This window comes from Hylaeus anthracinus, unplaced genomic scaffold, assembly GCF_026225885.1.
Source record: "Hylaeus anthracinus isolate JK02 unplaced genomic scaffold, UHH_iyHylAnth1.0_haploid 11994, whole genome shotgun sequence".
In the NCBI taxonomy this organism is placed as follows: Eukaryota; Metazoa; Arthropoda; class Insecta; order Hymenoptera; family Colletidae; genus Hylaeus; species Hylaeus anthracinus.
The window spans coordinates 3,705,624-3,724,964 of NW_026534341.1; the positions used below are offsets into that span (position 1 = coordinate 3,705,624).

At 38.6% G+C, this 19,341-nt stretch overlaps 1 protein-coding gene, 1 long non-coding RNA gene and 1 other non-coding gene across 7 annotated transcripts in view; 2 read left to right on the top strand and 1 right to left on the bottom strand.

Annotated features, from left to right (window-relative positions):
* The window catches only part of LOC128888482 (ankyrin repeat domain-containing protein 6), a 156,730-nt gene that overhangs the window by 65,519 nt on the left and 71,870 nt on the right, over positions 1 to 19,341 (bottom strand). The window lies entirely within an intron of this gene.
* Positions 3,712 to 3,784, top strand: Trnar-ucg (transfer RNA arginine (anticodon UCG)). Its single transcript has one exon. It is a non-coding gene; the product is annotated as a tRNA-Arg (tRNA).
* Positions 9,923 to 19,341, top strand: part of LOC128888492 (uncharacterized) — a 28,723-nt gene continuing 19,304 nt past the window's right edge. The window contains exon 1 of the long non-coding RNA XR_008460272.1: positions 9,923 to 10,022. This is a non-coding gene — a long non-coding RNA (uncharacterized LOC128888492). The remainder of the gene's footprint in view (positions 10,023 to 19,341) is intronic.

The following is a 19,341-nucleotide window of genomic DNA, read 5'->3' on the forward strand; positions in this document are numbered from 1 at the left end:
TAGCAAGCACCCAAACCATAATCGCGACCGTCGCTAAAGCGATTATATCGCCCATCCTCGCAACAAGTGGTCTCCAGATCGTCGCGAAACTCGGTACGCAATATCGAGCGTTCCACTCGGCCTGTCCAGGACGAGATTTATCACGAAGGGGTTAATCGCGGTCGATATTAGGCCGTAGCGTACAAAGCTTGAATAAATCACAAAGAACGGATGCGTCGCGTCGAGCGAGGAAACACTTGTTCGTTCGAAACGACCGCGAACGGAGACAATGGCCCGCTTTCACCGTGGCAATCGGTCCGAGGTATCGCGTTGCCGTCGCCATGGTAGCCTTTCTGGTCGCGTTATGCCACCAGTCGTTAGTTAACGCCATAAATGGGAACGGGCAGCGGCTATGCGAAAGTTCATGATGCACGTTGTTACGTCAATTACGCGCTTTAGCCCGCTGCGGGCTTCCATCACGTAAACGTTGAAACGCGCGACCGCTCGCGGACGTTTCGACGTTCTTTACACGGGACGGGGACTTGGCGAGGAATCTAAATTAACCGGAGCCACCATTGCTCTTTGTTCGATCCGTGATCCGCTCGACACGCCATGTATTAGGTGTTCCGGTTACTTTCCAGCCGCACAGTATGAATGGCTACGGCCATAAATCTATTGCGTTGGAAATATTAGGTGGAGAAATTAATCCTACGTCTCTCGTATTCAATTATTTATAACTAGACCAATGAAACGTCAGAGCGAGGACCGGCACTTTTGTTCAACCAACAAACCACACCGTGTAACCAATTAAAATAATCAAACAAAACGAGAAGCATAGAACGTACCAATAATTAAATTTAGATTCATCCCGTCAACCTCCGTACGTGAATGGCCCAATGTCAACTTTATCAAGGAAAGGCAATGAAATATTCGACTGGAGTTCTCACAATGATACAAAAATGTTCCACCTGCCGCCAAAGTGTGAAAACGAAAGCTTCGTTAGTGCGCGCGTAGAGAAACTACTAGCTGGGACGTTTCTATGAAATAAATACGTTGCACGGATGCGTGCAGGACGTTCACAGAAATACGTTCTCCCACGCACGATCGACGAGTATCCGGAGGAGTGTTTAATGTATTCACCCCTCTTTCCAGAAGAGTCAGCCGAGGCATGCTAATTGCCTTTTGGACAATAGTGGGATACCGCGTTGGCATGCGATTCTCTGAGCACGTTCTACCTTACATCGGGAATAATTTCGTTTGGTTTCAGCTGCGCGTGCGATTGCGAGTCCATGGCGATTTCAGAATTCTATCGTTTACGAGCAAATTCCCCAAAAGAGAAATTTCGTTGAGATTTCTCTCCAAAGAGTAATCGTAAATTTATAACGCGATATCTATACACCGTTGGTAGAGTCTCCGAATTTGAATGTTTACATTTCGATCGAATTATTTCTAGCTTTGTATTATTCGACTGTCCTAATTGATCTTCGAGTATCCTAATTGATCGTTTTTAATTTTACCTGATGTGAAATATGTTCTATGGATGTACCACATGAAGTTCAAAAACAATCGTTATAGCGTTGATGTATACTATTCACTTAAATAAAATTATTTCTAGTTGTCTTTGCATACTATTAAAAGTACATTATTGTTCATTGAAATCCAATTCTTTTAATAGGTTTTGTACAGCCCTGTCTGAAAAAGAATATTATCTACGAATTTATTCTAGTCGGTTTAAAAGAAATCTTTCATATAACGGATCCAGCAATTCTCGTCATGACATTGCAAACTATTGTCGACGCAATCATCGACTTTCTATATGTAGTTAGGCTTTGTATGGAGGATGGAAGAAAAATTGCTCGTCAGTACTAAACTAGGTAAATGGTACGCTTCATGATTTTGCCATTCGACAACCGTAAAATAACTTCCTTCTATATATTATATTATCTATTCTTTTGTTCCAATCACTACAAACTGGCAAGTTCAACGTTCCCAACAAGAACGATTAAAAAATGTCGCAGAAAGTAATAAAATAGATGATGTGAAAATTTATTCTTAAAATCAATTTCCATAATACTCAACAATCATTATAATACTTTCTCTAATTCCACGTTACTTGCATCACAAACTTTTGTAATTTTAAACTTAAAGTCCTGGTTATTTTTGAAGAGAACTGACTCGTATAGAAGGCGTTAAAATATCGAATTACTGTTAAAGACCGTTAATAATTAATTTCCTCTCCCTAAAAAAACCCACAAATTCTCAAACAAAAAACGTTTCTCGTCTCAACTTGTTACGACACTTTCAAAACGCATTCATCCGCAAGCAACGTCGCCTTTGAATTTTTCCCACGATTGATCATACGTCGTCCAAGCACTTCGGGCAATAAACAACAACAATACCATGTGCTCTCCGCTGTTGGGAGGAACATCACGAGAGCTCGAGCAAAATTCGAAGAACAAGCTTGCATTTACGCGACTACAAACGGTCCCCCCACGGTTTTATCGTCCAAATAAAGGCGAGATCGCGAACGCGGGCCTCCTTCTTCGCGAGAAGGGAACCCAGCCAGCGACAACGTAACATTTGTCTAACTAACAAGCTACACACTGAGGCGGGAACTGTTAAATCATCCTGTATCAAGTATATTTACCGAAGGATAAAACGTCCAGGCTCCTCTGAATTTATTGCACGGCCTTGATTTATCTCGCGAGAGGATCCCTGTTAGCCGTTTCGTGTGCGCATCCCCAAACGAAAAGAAATCAGCAACGTGGCAACGCAGAGGGCCGCCGTATTTATCGTCGATCAAACGCGTATATCTGCATGCGAAATTGTTTTTAACGCGCGACGGTGACCACTACGTTTCTGCGGGAAGCATGTATCGTATGTACGTGGCTGCCGCGGGCGTCACGGACCGTCGAATGCTGGGCTTAAACGATAATTGCCGCGTGTCTAACGCTGCGTCGTTATTTTCATCGAGTCCAGGGCTCGAACGGACTGGACGTGGTTTTATCCACTGATAGAATTCACGGGGAAGACTGACAAGACTTCCTTCGATGGGATTTAATCGTTCTTGATTGAACAATGGGGATTCATTGATGTATTAGGTAGAGAAGTTAACTCCGAGCCTTTAGTAAATTTTAGTATCACGTTACGTTACTTGATTATTGTTAGTCCTTTCGTTGCTATTTAAAATGTTATATCTTCGGAATTTCGACTTCAAATTATTTGCTTCCGAGGCGCAATTAATACAATTAAATCTGTTCTCGATTAAATAATACGGACTCGTTGACAGATTATTGTGTATCGAGTATTATATCAATCCTGTTCAGACACTGTAAAAGATTACCGAATTGGAGTGCGCAGTCGTACATTTCTATCAGGAATATTTTACCGCATATTTAAAAGTAAAAAATATTTTTGTATACTTTCTAAATTAATAATTTAGTTAATATCACAGAGTGTTTCTGAGATTGCGTTAATCCTACTCAAACGGTTCAGGTAATTACAAAATTGAAGCACAAGGAACTGTACTCGTGTTTACGTTAGGAATTTTTCCTGGCTCGTGTTATTTGAATATGTTTTTTTTATTTTGACTTTAAACGAAGCTAAGTATTTGAGATGTACGTGGAAGAATCGTGAAACACGATGATACGATTGCGTATTAGTTACGTTCGAAAGAGTTTTCAGGTCTCACTTTACATACAGTTACCATGTTTGGGGTAGCAACCCTTAACAGACCGTGTGGCCTAACGGATAAGGCGTCGGACTTCGGATCCGAAGATTGCAGGTTCGAATCCTGTCACGGTCGAATTCCTTTTTTTTTTCATTTTTTTCAACGAAATAACACGTTTATAACATCGCTTAATACTATCTCAATAAATATTGTCCAAATTTTAATTCTATGAAATATTCACTTTATTTATTACTACTGCACGGATACTATTTAAGAGTAAATAAATTGTGCACCATCTTGAATTGTTTGTAAATTAATATTTTATTTTATAATGAAAATTTATTTGCTCCGATGGTTTTCGTTGTATTTTACTTCAAATCAATGTTATTTCTATGGGAATAAATGCTTCGTGAATACGTTTACTCATATTAGTAAAATACTATTACGTTATCTACCGAAATAACTCTATTAGAGTAGATTAAGTGCTTATACTGGAAGCATGTCTACGCCTTGTAACGATAAGAAGAGTGTCTATATTGGGACGCTGATAAATTTGACTATCTACTGGCGAGCAACCGTAGAGTGCTGAATGAATGTTAGAAGATATATAAAATTACGTTACATCGTTAGAAAGTATTATTTTAATACAATAATTAATTCTATAAAGTTCCAAAACAGAACTAGTTTAATTCGGAATTAATTTCTCAACATTTATGGCAATGTTTATATCTCTAGCAAATTAAGCTTAATTCATGCTAGTAATTCTTCTAGACGAGTAAGCACTATTTGTCTTATTTATTTTTATAAATTATCCAGGCATTTTCAATCTTATATCTGGTCGCATAAAAACGATTTTCGTGTACCTACACAGTTACGGTTAATTATTTGTATTCTTTTCATTGCTATTTAAAGCAAGAAATCTCAAGAGTTTGGACTTCGCATGCTCGCCATCTATGGTTTGATATTACGTATAATTTAAAAAATTCATTCATAAAAAAAAGGCAATATAACGGAAAAAGACGAGGAGCTGATTATTTTCGTCGTTAAGAGCGATTAGTAACGATAGGATCGCGCGCCTAAAAGTACAATAAACCGCGCCAGGTGCAATTACCATCGCGTACAGGTAATTACGTTTGTTACACGTGGAAACGGGACTCGGCTCGTTTAGGTAGCGCTGTACAGCTCGCTTAAAACGGACACCGCAAAGGTTGCGCGAACACTCTATAATTCACTGCGCATACTCTCGGTATCGACCTACGATAGTGTCGTCGGTTAATTTGTTGCTTCCACGACCGGCCACGTTCGCCAGGCGCCGATCCCCGAGAAAATAAAATTATCCGCGTTAAGTAGGCGGTTCGATGCACGCGCATGACAAAGAAGAGATAGGTGAAGAAGAGAAAGAGAACAGAGCGTGCCGTCGTTAGGGGTAAAACGCGAGGTATAGGGTGGTTAATCGTGGAAAGACTGCAACACTAACAGAGATAAGTAAATGAGCAGCGTTTAGACAAGGAAATAAGTTTTTAATTGTTTAAATGTGAGATGAAATAAACTTTGTACTTGAAAAAAGAACTAGTTAACGGAGATGATTATTGAAGAATTAGAAAAAACTTAGAATACTTTAGCGTTTAGACAAGGAAATAAGTTTTTAATTTTTTAAATGTGAGATGAAATAAACTTTGTACTTGAAAAAAGAACTAGTTAACGGAGATGATTATTGAAGAATTAGAAAAAACTTAGAATACTTGATAACATCTTTCTGAACAGACTGATTTTGTTCAAAATTCATTAAAATCTTGGATGGAGAATACAGAACTCGAATGTAAAGTTTCGTTTAAATCCATTCGGACGCAATCGTACTAGCTTTAAGTAAATTAAATAGAAAATGATCCTTTAATTAATAATCTACTCGCAGAAATAAATAAATACGAATATTGTAGGCTGTGGTAGTTACCAGGTTTTGTTACGAGCAAGACGAATTTACCAAAATATTCCCGAAAGAGTCGTCGATGGAAGCAGAACGAAATAAACTAAGACGAAAGAAGAGGTGGGATAAATCTTAATTGAGTTAAAATATTCTTCCTTACCTAGAAGTATCTACTTAATTAGAATAAATGATCCTTGGCCATTACTATTTTGCAGCTTCCACTTTGTTCTCGGTGAATTAGCGTAGATAACTGTGATTAATTATTCAGATATATCATGGCACGAGCTGACATTATTCTACGCCCCGAAGACGCGCGTATCCGACGCGAAAAATAATAAAACGATACACGATGAAAATCTGTCTTCTACAAATGTTCAATAGCAACGGTCTTTTAGGATTCTTCTCAGCGCTGATGAATTAATACAACCGATAAATTAACGCCGCTCTCGCTGTTTACTTTTTACATTCTGAAGCTCTTCATCAGCCAAATGGGAAAAACAGACAATGAAAAATGCTGGCGAAGGAGGAAATCTTGTCCTTTCAGTCGTCTAACGACGACTGATGATCGCCATTTTGCGGTTGTCTGTATTCTGATGAATTGTAATGAGAAACTCTATTGCGAGCTAAATTGCATCATCATTTTTCACCGAGAACTTTAATCTGTCGACAAGACGCGTTTTCAAGGTCATTTTATTCTCCATTCGCAACCTTGACCTCGCACCGCAGGGGTCACTGACCTTGCTTCGCTAATCTAAAGGTCTCCATAGAATTGAAAAGTTAAACGGTCCATTTTTGAATATACATATTGCTGAATATACTGAATAATATATTATCGAATATACATTTTACTTCAATTCGTGTTATCGATCAAGGATCATTGATTTGCACCAAAGAAAATATAATTTACTAAAACAATAAGATCACTTGGTTATCACCTGTTATATTTATAGCGTATCCAAGTACTCAAGAAACGATATTTTTAATAAATGGCGCAACTCCTACGACTCCTATCGTAAATTCACTCTCGAAAGGATACGACTGATAACCCTAACCGATGCAAAGATACGAAGAGCAGGTAACTAAATAGCAGAATCGGATATTGCAGAACACAGAGGGGAAAGGGAGACGAATGAAACAAGGATAAAACGCGGGACTCTGGTTGACCCATGACCGGAAGTGGTACGTGCAGCCTCGGAGGCGAGAAAAGGGCACACATCCGTTCGCAAGAGATAGACCGAGCCAAGGGGAGAGTGGATGGAGGATTACGTACTATAAATCAATGCGTAGGCGTTGCGCGCACGTTCGTGCATCCAAGCTCCCCTCTGATTGTTTACAATATACATCTGCAATGTAATTGATTTTACCACAGGCCGTTGAAATGTTGTGAATTACGATGAATCGTAAAATGATACAAACGGACTAAACACATCCCTGGCTCAGTTGCCGATCAATCATTTCTTGCTGTTTCAGGAATTTATGTAAATTGCGAATAAATGGATGTGTATGCAAATTCGTAGTTTTGTATGCACAGATGGAGAACAGAAAGTTCAATTAAAGCATGTTTCATCTTTCAAATGTTGTAACCTCCGAAAATCTCCCAAAAAACTTCATCTCGATCCCTCGATATTCAACGATTACGTAAATTGTTAACACGCGCCATTCGGCGTAATTGAATCGCGCCACGTAAATTTACATTTTCATTTATTTCACTGGACTCAACGTTTAATCGTTCGGCAGGTTCGTGGCGCTAAATCACTCAATGTCGAAGACTTACTCCGCCGTTAGAGATCGCTTCATCTGGCGCGTCCATACACCGAGGTAAATCGTGCTAGAAACCACGATTACGAATTGATTTACCGTGTAAAAGGGCTTTTCCCTGGCGCACTTTCATGTCGTAGATCAGAATGATCTGTTGTCGCATCCCTGACAGTCGATATATTACCCTCGTCCAAAGGATTAATAACGCCGACCGCTAACAACATTATTATACACTTAGGCTTGCGCATCACCGTAACGGTTGGCCATTCGATTCCTTTCTATAGGCAAACGAACACTTCGATTCACGTTACACAAATCTCGATAGACCCTCGAAGGAATTGCTTTCTAGAATTGTATTTAATGGCCATTTAGTAGTAGACATTTACTTCTTTTGCTGTTAAATAAAAAACTAAACATCCACGTATCTGGCCAAAAGCGCGAAGAAGAAGCGCGAAGAATTTGAAAGTCATACTTTTGTCTGGCTTCTACATCACTGCATGATAAATTTTGAACAAATTTGAGACGTTTCAAACAAGAAGGACTGTCAGAAATTCCTTCAAATTTTTTAAAAATTGTTTGCCCTCAAAAGGTTTCGTTCCTGTAACGTTATCTTTATTGTTACGTCTAAAGAAACTGGTCCTATTAATAATACAACGTATTCTTACATTTAAAGAAACTATTCCCATTAAGAACAATATGTACCGTGAACAATATGTATCGTTATAAAATAGACACTTTTTGAGGAAGAACAATTTCTTTATTTTTATTATTTACCCTTTAATCCCTTCCAAGTCGAAATACGGATTTGAACCTGACCCAGTATTTTTCTTCTGAATTTCATTTAGAAACATATTTGATCTCATTTGATCCCTTACTCGTTTCTGTTTCAGTCTACTGTATCTCCTACGTGTATCGAGACGATAAAAATATGTCACGTCGAGGTTCGAGAACCGTTCGATACGCGACAAAACCATCGACGGTATTCGATGCAAGGAGTACGCGAGCGACACGCACGATTTCCACAAAATTGAAATCTCGATCGATGGATCGGCGGCCACGAACGAGGAAGTCCGTATTCACGAGGAAAGAAACGTGAACGTGAACTGAAAGAGAACGAGCATCGGTGGTGGGAGTCGGCTAAAGTCATCTTGGTAGGCGACGTGTCCGCGAAAAAAACTCACGAGACCTGTCGCGACTCGTTTCCTCATCTTTGAGCTAGAGTCTGCGTTGACAGCGCGACTTGAGCACATCATCAAGGGTTGCGCGACAATTACGAACCGAGGCTTGCCAATTATGGCTTGGAACGCGTCGTCATGAACTGAGTATAGGACAACAAACTCCATGGAGGGTGTTCTACGAAAATTCGTATAAAAGCGACAGTTTTTAAGATAATAATCACTCTTTTCCGATAGAATTGAATGAAATTATTATTGTCGTGCCTTGACACGTCATTGGAATTTTGTTAGTGTACTTTGTTTCGTTTATACGATGAGATTGAAAGAGTGATTATAAGAGTGACCTGTGTCACAATTGATTCGATTAAATGTTTATTAAGGCTGTCACATCTCTGCATGAATTTTACTAAATAACCGACGACATTCTTGCATATTTTATTTAAAAATATTTGAAATAAATCGAACCAAATCAAAATAAAATACCTGTCACTTCACAACCACTAAAGATCGACTAAAAAAATGACGTCTGGACCTGCCATTGCACTACATATCTTCAACACGAGTTTTTCGACAAATGAAACGACGAAATATGCGATACAAATTTTTTTGCACTATCTTCAACCATGTTCGAGTACAACCGGACAAGTTTTCTTGTAGTACGTCGTTCACTTATTTTTTTTTCTTTTTTCAAATAAATCTCGAATACTTGGTTTTTCACGAATTTTTATGAGACCCTCGAGATGTACACTCGGCACTGTTAAAAGCACGGAACACGATTTCACTTCGACAGTCGAAGTGATTTCTTAGCGGTTTTTACGTCGCCAGTGATAACTGTAACGCGCGACCGTTCGACTCCTGAAGAAGCGTACGCGAGGCTCGTTGCTCTTAATAAATACGTTTCATCGGATTGCGCAAAAAGTGACAGGGAAGGATAGAAAATTCCTAGAGGTTCTCACCGTTGCCTTCGAAAGGATTCGATTCGATCGCGGCGCCATAACGACGGGAACGTTGACGTTGGCTACCAGAGTCCTTATACAGGAAACGAGTTCTTCTATCCGAGATTATTGAAAGGAATATTCGATTTAAGATGTAACAATAAAAGATATTCGCTGGAAACATTTGCGTCGTCCAGAGGATGGCGTAACTTTGAGATTATTCGTGTAGCAATCGCTGAGCCAACGGAAGTGTGATACAATAAACAGACGATTTCAGTGTTAGGAAGGTTCGATACCCAGAAACTCGTAGAGTTACTCGTTGTTTGTTTGTAATTCCAAGGTTTCGTCTGTGTTGTTATTGTGGGAAACCGTTATGTTTTCAACCGTCCGTCGCTATGTGTGTGAATGTATGCGTGTAAGTGTGTTTGTATACGTGGTAGCCTACGTGCTTCTCGGCGTGCTCTTGAACGTTCAGTATGTACTTAGATCGTATACAGGCAGCCTAAAAGTAAATAGACAAATTGCGCGCATATCGACTGATCCGATAACTTTCTACCCAAAACCTACAAAAATCCTAACAGGTATGTAATAAAGTAATAACTGATTGTATATAGCAGTGTTTATGTAATAAATTGAAACTGCATCGATGTAAATGTTGCTATGTACCTAATTACTTGATTAACTTTATTATCATTGATATTTTATTATAATGTACATATATAATAATTTCTAGATATCAACCGCGTAATTAAATATGTAATTACATTTACATCGGTGCAGGTTTAATTTATTCTAAAACTAATCAGAATCAGTGTATCTACATAGCCAATTAGCCATTGATCCACTTGATAAAACCAATCGTACCCAACACCTTGTATCAATTGGGAATTTGTCGAGTTGCTCGCACTTTTGTAATTCCTCTTGCATAATGATATTAAAAGAAGAAATGCTTCGAAATCGGGTTTTCGACCTCGAGTCTTGCATTCTAGCGATGAATATGCATTGCACGGACCGCAATGGTAATTTTAATAAACACGGAAACGTAGGAGCCAGTTCATTAACGGGTTCGCGGGTATCGGGGTTATCGAGACTGGTTTTATTATCATCGAGGTGTGAGATTTAATGAATGGATCGACTCTTTTTGTGCGTGGTTCGATACATAAACGAGCGAAAGTGCGATGGATGGAACTACTACTACTACTGGTTTGAAAAGAATTCATCGTGGGACGAGGTTTGTTTGATGAGTAAACTATGAATTTGAAATTTGTTTGACTCCCTTGTTTGCGTTACTGCTTAGTCGTTTCTATCGTGAGTTATTCAAAGTACACTTGAATTTTCGAAACACTTCGAGTTCTACTACGGGGTACTCGACTTGAAGTGATCAAACAAGAGAAGAATAGGTCAGGATCAGAGATCCAGAGAAAAGTAGCTGGAAACAGCACTGTCATATATACCTAAACATGTTCAGGCTCTTTATATCGAACAATTTTCTATTACTACCCGTCGTCAACTCTACTTAATGTAGCTGTATTCATTAGAGCATACACTTTTGCAAACTATTTGTAAACTGACGTTTGTAAAAACGTTTTGTACAACGACAGGAGGACATTTTTAAGATCTCCGCGTTGTATTTAGCTAAATATTCAACAGTATCGATAATAAAGTACGTAGATACTACGCTGTTTAGAGAATAAGGTCTTTCATTTCGATTTATATTCTTTTTCTGTATCTGCGAAATATGGATATAAAAAAAATATGGAATATCCGCAGTCTACTTATCACGGAAATTAGATCGTCTCCGTTTCCATGTTCCAGCTGACCCTGATCACCTCCCCAGATCATTCGACGTTCCCAATCCCATGATCCCTAGCATTCCATTGTCGAATTATTATTCATTTTGCGAATCCATTCCACAAATTGCGAATAACCGTCCAAGTTGCGCACGAGGCCCGTTAAAATTCTCCACGGAGTCGTTGCCCGAGTTTTCCATCCCAATAACTGTAAAATCTCGACGAAGCAGCGTCAGCAAGGACGCGCGCAACGAGCAACGCTCGTCCCTGGCTGTAAAGAATGATGGAGCACACCTACCGGATCATTTGCTCTAATGCAGCCCGGGACGAGCGAATCCTCTCATTATCCGGATGAGGAACATTTAGTTGAGCACCTATCCAGCGCGGCGTTGGGCCCAGCTACAAATTACAATCATCTCGACAGATTGCGCCCAGTCCTGTGTCGGTTCCTGCCGCGTTCGCGTACACGCCGAGCATTAGTCCACTGACATCGATTAACTTCTGAGTGAGACATTTGACGCTACGATTGCTTCCGTCTACCGATCTACGCGATAGGAGTTCGGTGGTGACCGGCGAACAGCTGGAAACTAGCCGGACCGATGCTCCGACTGCGCCCTCGAGGATTATTCAACTCTTTAACGCTTGTACGTTCACATATTCCTAGAAATGATTTGATGTAACAGGAGTTATGGATTCAAAACTAGACTGACCGACCTGAAAGGCTATTGACTCCTTTAATCGCCTTGTTATACCATTCAGCTGTGCGAAGTTTACAAACTACGATATAAGTAGAAATAGTAAGCAATAGTCAGACACGTTAGTGAAATCGACCATACCGACATTCATCCATTCGTTTATTTCAAGTGCGTAACGCTCCTGCATTGTTTTAATATTGTTTGCAGTATCTCTTACTTCTCATCTATTGAGGCCCGCCGTCAGAATCGATTTACAGATAAAAATTGCTTTGGTTTGTGTGTATTCAATGAAAGCAGAACAAAAATTCACTAAAAGCTTATCCTTCTAGAGGTTAACCCTTTGCACTCGAAACTGTTTGATATTCCCAGAAAAGACAACAAATTCCGTCCGACTCGAGCATTCTCGAACGCAAAAGTTCATCGACCAATCACGATAGGTGACAGTTACAAGAAAACAGGGAGTACCACCTCGAGTGATTACCGAGCAAAAAAGAATGGACAAGGTATTATACTGATATTAGAAGCAACTAGACGATAGACGGTTTTTCTGAAAATAAAGGATTTTCGTATCCCGCGGTGTTAAATACCAGCTGTAATAATACCCGCTGTCGACGGAAGATTAATAGCCGCTAATAAAACTCATGCGCAGGTACCGACTTCCTGCATTCTCCCGACAGCCACTAAAAAAGGAATTTTCAGTCTATAATTAAAGATCTCGCGATTTTCTTAGCGCCAGTCGGACAACAATTTTCGACGATACTACGGTAATTTAATTTGACCTTTGCTCGATCAGGATACTATTACAGAGTACACCGCGGATTAAAGAACGTGAGATTACAACATACACGTCGGATTACAACATCTATGCTCCAATTTGTACTGATCGGACGATAAATAATCGAATAGGATCCTGCAATTCTAGAAACAATTATTCTGTTACGTAGTCACGCTGTCTCGTGGAAGTTTTCTAGGATCTATGTTTTCTGTTGGAACATTTACACGATTCAATTTTATATTGAAGAACTATACCTTTACAGGACAACACTAAGAGATGCTCTGATACAGTTAGACATTTAGATTAAGACGTTCTACATTAAATCTATAGATAATTAAAGGAAAACGTATCAAGCTTGTCCAAAAACGTTCAATCTCTTCGCTAAAGCTTTGCTGGCCATAAAGAGTTATCAATTTCGGTTTTTTTAATGTCACCAAGTAAGAAGAAATGTTCCCATGTGTTCTTAGACGGTGTGTGACAGGAATAAGTGTCAAGATGCTGCGAGTACACGTTTTCGAAGCTCTCTTCATTAATTTCTCGTTGAACGTAAAAGGAGAAAGACGCGACAGCGACGCGGAAAAGTTGAAATTAAATTTCGCGCTGTTCCGCTCGTGCGCTACTTCCTCTAATGAGTTTCTGATGCAACGGACATACATCACTGTCACACGAGCGATTAATACTTCGGCTACGCCATAAGTAAGCGATACACGCGCGGATAATTGTAAACAATTTGTAACAAGCTGGAAATATAATAGTAACATCGAATCGATTTCGAGAATTCTCGTTCCTGAAAACGCGCGAGACCGATTATTTTCAATTACCGGCGGGGCTAATTAGCACCTCTGTCTGGATACGTGCTGATCCATCATGTTGGCATAATTTGGTATTATCATTGTTGATTGATTGGTCTGGTAATTACAATAGAATCATTATAATTAATGATTCGTACAAATTCATATTTTTATATGCACAGGTAAAGAAAAGAAACTCAAATTAAACTATGTTTTGTCTTGTAAATGTTGTAATATCCCTTTATTTTTTATATTTCATGTATTTTGGCAATTGTATATCTATACTTGTATACTTTTGTATATGTGCACTTCACAAGACAAAATATTCTTCTTGTATTATATTATTATTATTATTACTATAGTATTATTTAATATCTTCAAATCGTTCAACTTAATATGTAAGGTATGGTTAACGCGTATTCTAAATCAAAATTGTCTACAAATCAATTGGATGATTTGCGAGGCGTTTCGAAGCAATCGTTCTCCCTTCTGTGAACGATTCACGTGGATCCTTCAGCCAAACGAAAGAGCAATTCGTTCGGGATACCTTCTCGGAAGGATACTCGGGTAAAGTGTACCATAGTCGTGACTCTCGCGATGTTGTCTGAGAGATCCTCGAGAGGATCGGCACGAGTTCTTCTCGGAATTCATGATTTCGTTTCCGTGGGTCAACGGGTCACGCTTATAATTGCTTATTAAAACGGAACAGCGTCCAGCTAACGAGAGCGTTATATCGGAAATATGTGTGCGCGATAGGGGAGATTTGTATAACGAACGCCGTCACCCTTCGTTGCGCAATTTTAAATAGTATCATCGTAATCATCTCGGCGCTACACGCCTACACGATCACTCGTTTCGAATAGTACAATTCCCACGATAACGCTGTCATTATATAGAAATGGAGAGATCAAAGATCAAGGATCCTTTTTAAACTTTCTCTTGGTATATTTTTATTCTACACAAGGAATTTCTCTGTACTTCCTTGCACTTTCTTAATAGCGCAAGATTTTATTATCACTAAAGTACTAAAGAGGACTTCGTAAACGGGCCGACGTCCACTTTTCATTTTAAATAAATTTAGTAGATTTTACAACTTCTAATTTTCACTTTAACGATCGCACTTCTCGTAATCTGTCGTCACTTTTGAATTAATTTCATTAGCCACGTAACTCAATATAATTAACAGACCTATAATTGTACAGTTTGTGTACAATTATCCCATGTACCTTCAAAAACAAGTTCCTTTATCGAAATTTCAATCTAATTAAATATACATATGTATGGAACTATATTTGCATCAGATTGCTTACGTATTGAACATAGAACGGTAGAATGACAAAATAATTCGTACTCTGCTAATACAGTACGAATTTCCAAACTAGTTCGTTTATACTTGTACGTCCAGTCTAGTCTACTTCGTTTATTTTTTGATCGTTTTTGAAGCGGATTTGTCTTCGAATAAGCGCATACGCCGTCGCGCGACTCCGTCACTTCTAATCAGACCAGGAAATTAGAAGTAATCAGTGCCGTAACAAGGGCGTGGCGAAACTGGGTTTGGTGCGGAAAGTAAAGGATACCGACTCGGTCGAGAGTTGCACGTGCGACTTTAGACACAGAACACGTATATATTATTGATACGTTTACGAGTATTGCAATGCATCATTGTATATAAAGGCAACTCATTTTGATGAGGTCGATAGTATTTAATATATTGCATTTAGTAAAATTTAACAACGTTACGTTAAGATTTTTAATTTTATTTGTCATTATTGGGGAGGCGCAAGTTGGATACTTGCAACAGACGCTTTATATCCTCGTTACGGCACTGCAAAGTAATACGCCAAGCTCGTAATCCCACGTAGTTCCACGTCTCCCATAATTAAATTATATCCGCTTCAAAGCATTTTAACGTCCAACAGGTTTGAAATGATAACTAACGGCTATCAGCGATCGCTAATTATTTAATAACAGGTCCAAGAGATAATTATAATCCACACTCAGGGGGCCAACGATCCCGACAAAAACAGAAATAATAAAATTATCACGAATAATTGAAAACTACCGAATAAAAACGGCTTTACATTCCAAGAGGCTAAGGTAAACGCGTTTGTTTATGTAAACGCGATGTTCACAGCGTGATATTGTAAAGATTGATATTGTCAAGATCAAACGAAACACCAGACATGTGACGATGTTTACACCGCAAAAACGAAATTAGCAGAGATACCACGCAGGGCAAATTTTCAACGCTGCACTTTTTTTATTTGTAGTTTCTCTAATATCCGAATGAATTTGAACATAATAGGTGTAGAAATTAATACTGTACCTTTATATTCAATAAGTTGAAACAAATTAAAACATTCCAAGAGTTCACATTCACTTTCCTAATTTTATTAATGCTACAAATGATTTCAAAGCAGTGCACTTCAGCATGGAGTACGAAAAAGGTTTCTCTGTGTGCCTATACATCGAGACGGCCCTGCTGCCGCGGTATTCGCGAGTTACACAGATGCGAGATAAATAATTTTACGATCTCGGGGCCACTGCGACCACCAGGCATTCATTTACGTGTAAATTAGGAGTTCCTCCGCGGCGCCCGGTAGCGTCGCGAAAGAATACGCGATTTATCGCGCAACAGTTGCGATTTCTTTTTCGGATGGAAATTTATGTTTCCACTCTCTATCGAAGTGTGCTCCCGGTCGCTATGATGCATCGCCGAGACTTTCTCGGAACAGTGAAACACGAGTCGCGCGAATGTCACGCATTTTTCATCGCGTTCCCGAGATATTAGTGGTAAATCCTGATTCGGTGTTAATAAATTTACGCGTGTACGAATAGCAAACATCGGTAGAATTATGAAAACCGGGAGATTTATCGGTTACTGGATGAGGTCGCCGTTAAGTAGTTTGAAGATACAAGAGTCGTTGGTTTTGGTAATTTCTCAGGATGAAGGCTTTCCAGGAATGAGTTTCGAGAGTTCATGGTATTATTCGTGTAGGTTCTTGTGTTTGTAATAGCATGGAAGATTGTTTAATAGGGGATGCATTAATTAATGTTCTGTGGTTGAAAATTCATGTTCGATATATTAATTTACAGGCAAAAAATAGTTATGAGATGTAGAAGACTGATGAATGCTACTATAATAATGTGTACTTCGAGTAAATTATAAAGAGAGAAATTGGAATAAACCACGAAAGAACTAAGAAAGTAATAAGGAAGGCAATGTAGGAGTCTTGATGATACCTTTATTAGCGTTTTCACTTTTTGGTTGAGATTATCTTCAGAATATTAATTTACGAATTGAAACTGGTTATAGGATTTCGTGAACTTCGAATAAATTGTAAGGTAATAAATTATAATTAAGCTGCGAATGTTTATGCATTTATGACAAATGAAAGTATGGGGAAATTTATGAGAATGTACAGAAATGCAAAAGTATATAGAATATCAAAAATAATATACATGTTATTCCGTTTAAAGAATAAGACATACTTTCGTTTAATTTTCAATTCATAAACATCCAAAATCTAATTATAATAAATTCAAAAGAACTAAGAGCATTTAAAAATTAAAGATTAAGATATAAACCAAAAGATTAAAGCGTTAATAATGGATCGTTTGAGGCTGCAAAATTGTCTTCCTAATAACGTCAAGTTAATTATAAGTACAGTTCAGTATTAATACTTTTATTCGCCTATTAATATTCTTTCCTGATATCATTTATAGTTGTCACGTACTTTTCCCGCGAATACGAAGACTTGTAATTAATGTATTATTAGTATATTAACCAACTACAGATTAATCTCACGATACGATCATTTTCTTCGATTATTTTTACATGTAATATAAATTTATATTTTACGCTCAATCGTCTGAAATAAACGAAAACGAAACATGTAATTAAGCGCGATATATTACACTTAATATAGCAACGTGTAATTATCTAATTTCCTGCATTAATTTACGATAGAAGCTGACAATGTTTATTACGTCATAATGCTGAATAATGCAAATTGCTTTATTAAAACAAGTAAATTTAATTTCTCTTCTTCGACATAATCGAAAACAATTCTTTCATTGAGACTGTAACGATCGAAATCATTGTTTTAATCTCGTTAAAAGGTCAACACTGTGTTCGCCATCGTAAATTGTTACTTGTACATTCGCTTAGTGTTTAGTGGGTCATAACAGCTGGAATCGAGGTGTAATTAAGTAGGCTATTACAAAAATTCTCCGTACATTTCACTCGAACGTCGGCCTGTGGATGAACTCCAATTAAACCCTACTGTTCCCGGAGCACGCGATTACCCTGTACCACTGTGAACGATGCAATTTCGTTACACTAATGCCTGTATTTCACCATCGAAGGAGGTACTAAGCTCGAACAAAGTGGTTTCCTTGTACGATACTCGTTTTCGCTTAGCGCGAGCCGAGGTGGAAATGAAATAAGTTTTATGCAATCAGCTTCTTGCGTTTAGCACAATACAAACGCATTGCTTATCTTCTCATTCTTTATATCCGTGGACTTTAATAATGAAACAAAGTAAGTATCGCGAATTTTAGCTTCATTTTCAAGAAATATTGAACAATTTTTAAATTCAAGATTCAATGGTTCATCAGTGTCATAGAATGTTAAAAAGGTATTAAATTTTGTATTCGTCAAAAATCACTTCATTTCTTCGATTAATCAACAACGAACGACTTTCCATTTGTGCCCCCATTTTATAAATTATTACGTACCATAAACCAATTACATAAGTAACCATATCGCGTTCCGAAGAGAATTTTCACACACCGCGATCCTCGAAGAAGGAAGCAATCATGACGAAACATCGCTTTACGACGACGTGAAAATGAGGTATCGAAACCTATCGCATCCTCAATTTAAACTACGTAAAATTCTCATCGATCTACTCGAGAGTCGGCAACAAGTTACGTTCTTGGCATGTGGCAACATGCATACTGTCTCACGCAGTATGCAAAGAAACCGAAAATGCATGGCAAATTTTTTTAAATAAGATCTCTAACTCTCGCCCAATAAGGGCTTGAAAGATCTCCGTGAAACTACATATACATATAAATACAGTGTTTTCCACAGAAGCATGCATAACTTATAATTCCATAAATTCACTTATATATTACATTCATCATTGCATTAAATTCCGTGTCATGCACTGGCATCGATGATCTTGTTCAATAAATAACATCTTCACTATAAACCGTTAATAACCGCCACCATCGATTATTACAACCCACTAAACAACGATCTTCCTTATTAATTTCTCTATCCGCGTCACGTCCCTCCTGGGCTCATTTCAAATCGCTACCATACTTTCTCCTCGCGTTAATTCCCATCGACGCCGTCAATCCCACAGCCGCCGGGCGTTTAACGAACGCGTCGACGCTTCCTCGACGCTCCTCGGCTTCCCATAAATCATTTCATCAACTTTTAAGAAAGCCAGGTGACACCGACCAGTTATCGACAGGTGACTCGCGACAAACTTAATACCGACGAGTTTCCACGACTACCTGGTCATTAGCCGAGCAAAAGCGTGTCTCTCGGCCAAACGCGTCGTGTAACGCGCAACCTGTCGCAGAAGCGAGAATCGATTCCACCGTGACAGCGATAAGAAGCTGGAGTAGCGGTGCTATTTATTAACGGAGACGTTAACGCTAGAACTGATTTATCATCGCATTGAACCCGCTCGGAGCGAGCAACGACTCGCGGTTCGCATGCGTCAACGGTTCCATGATACAATGGCGGACGTAGGAATTATTTAAATGATAAATAACGCAAAAACTGAACGGTAGTTTCACTGAGAAAGGAGTATATCTTACTGATAATTTAC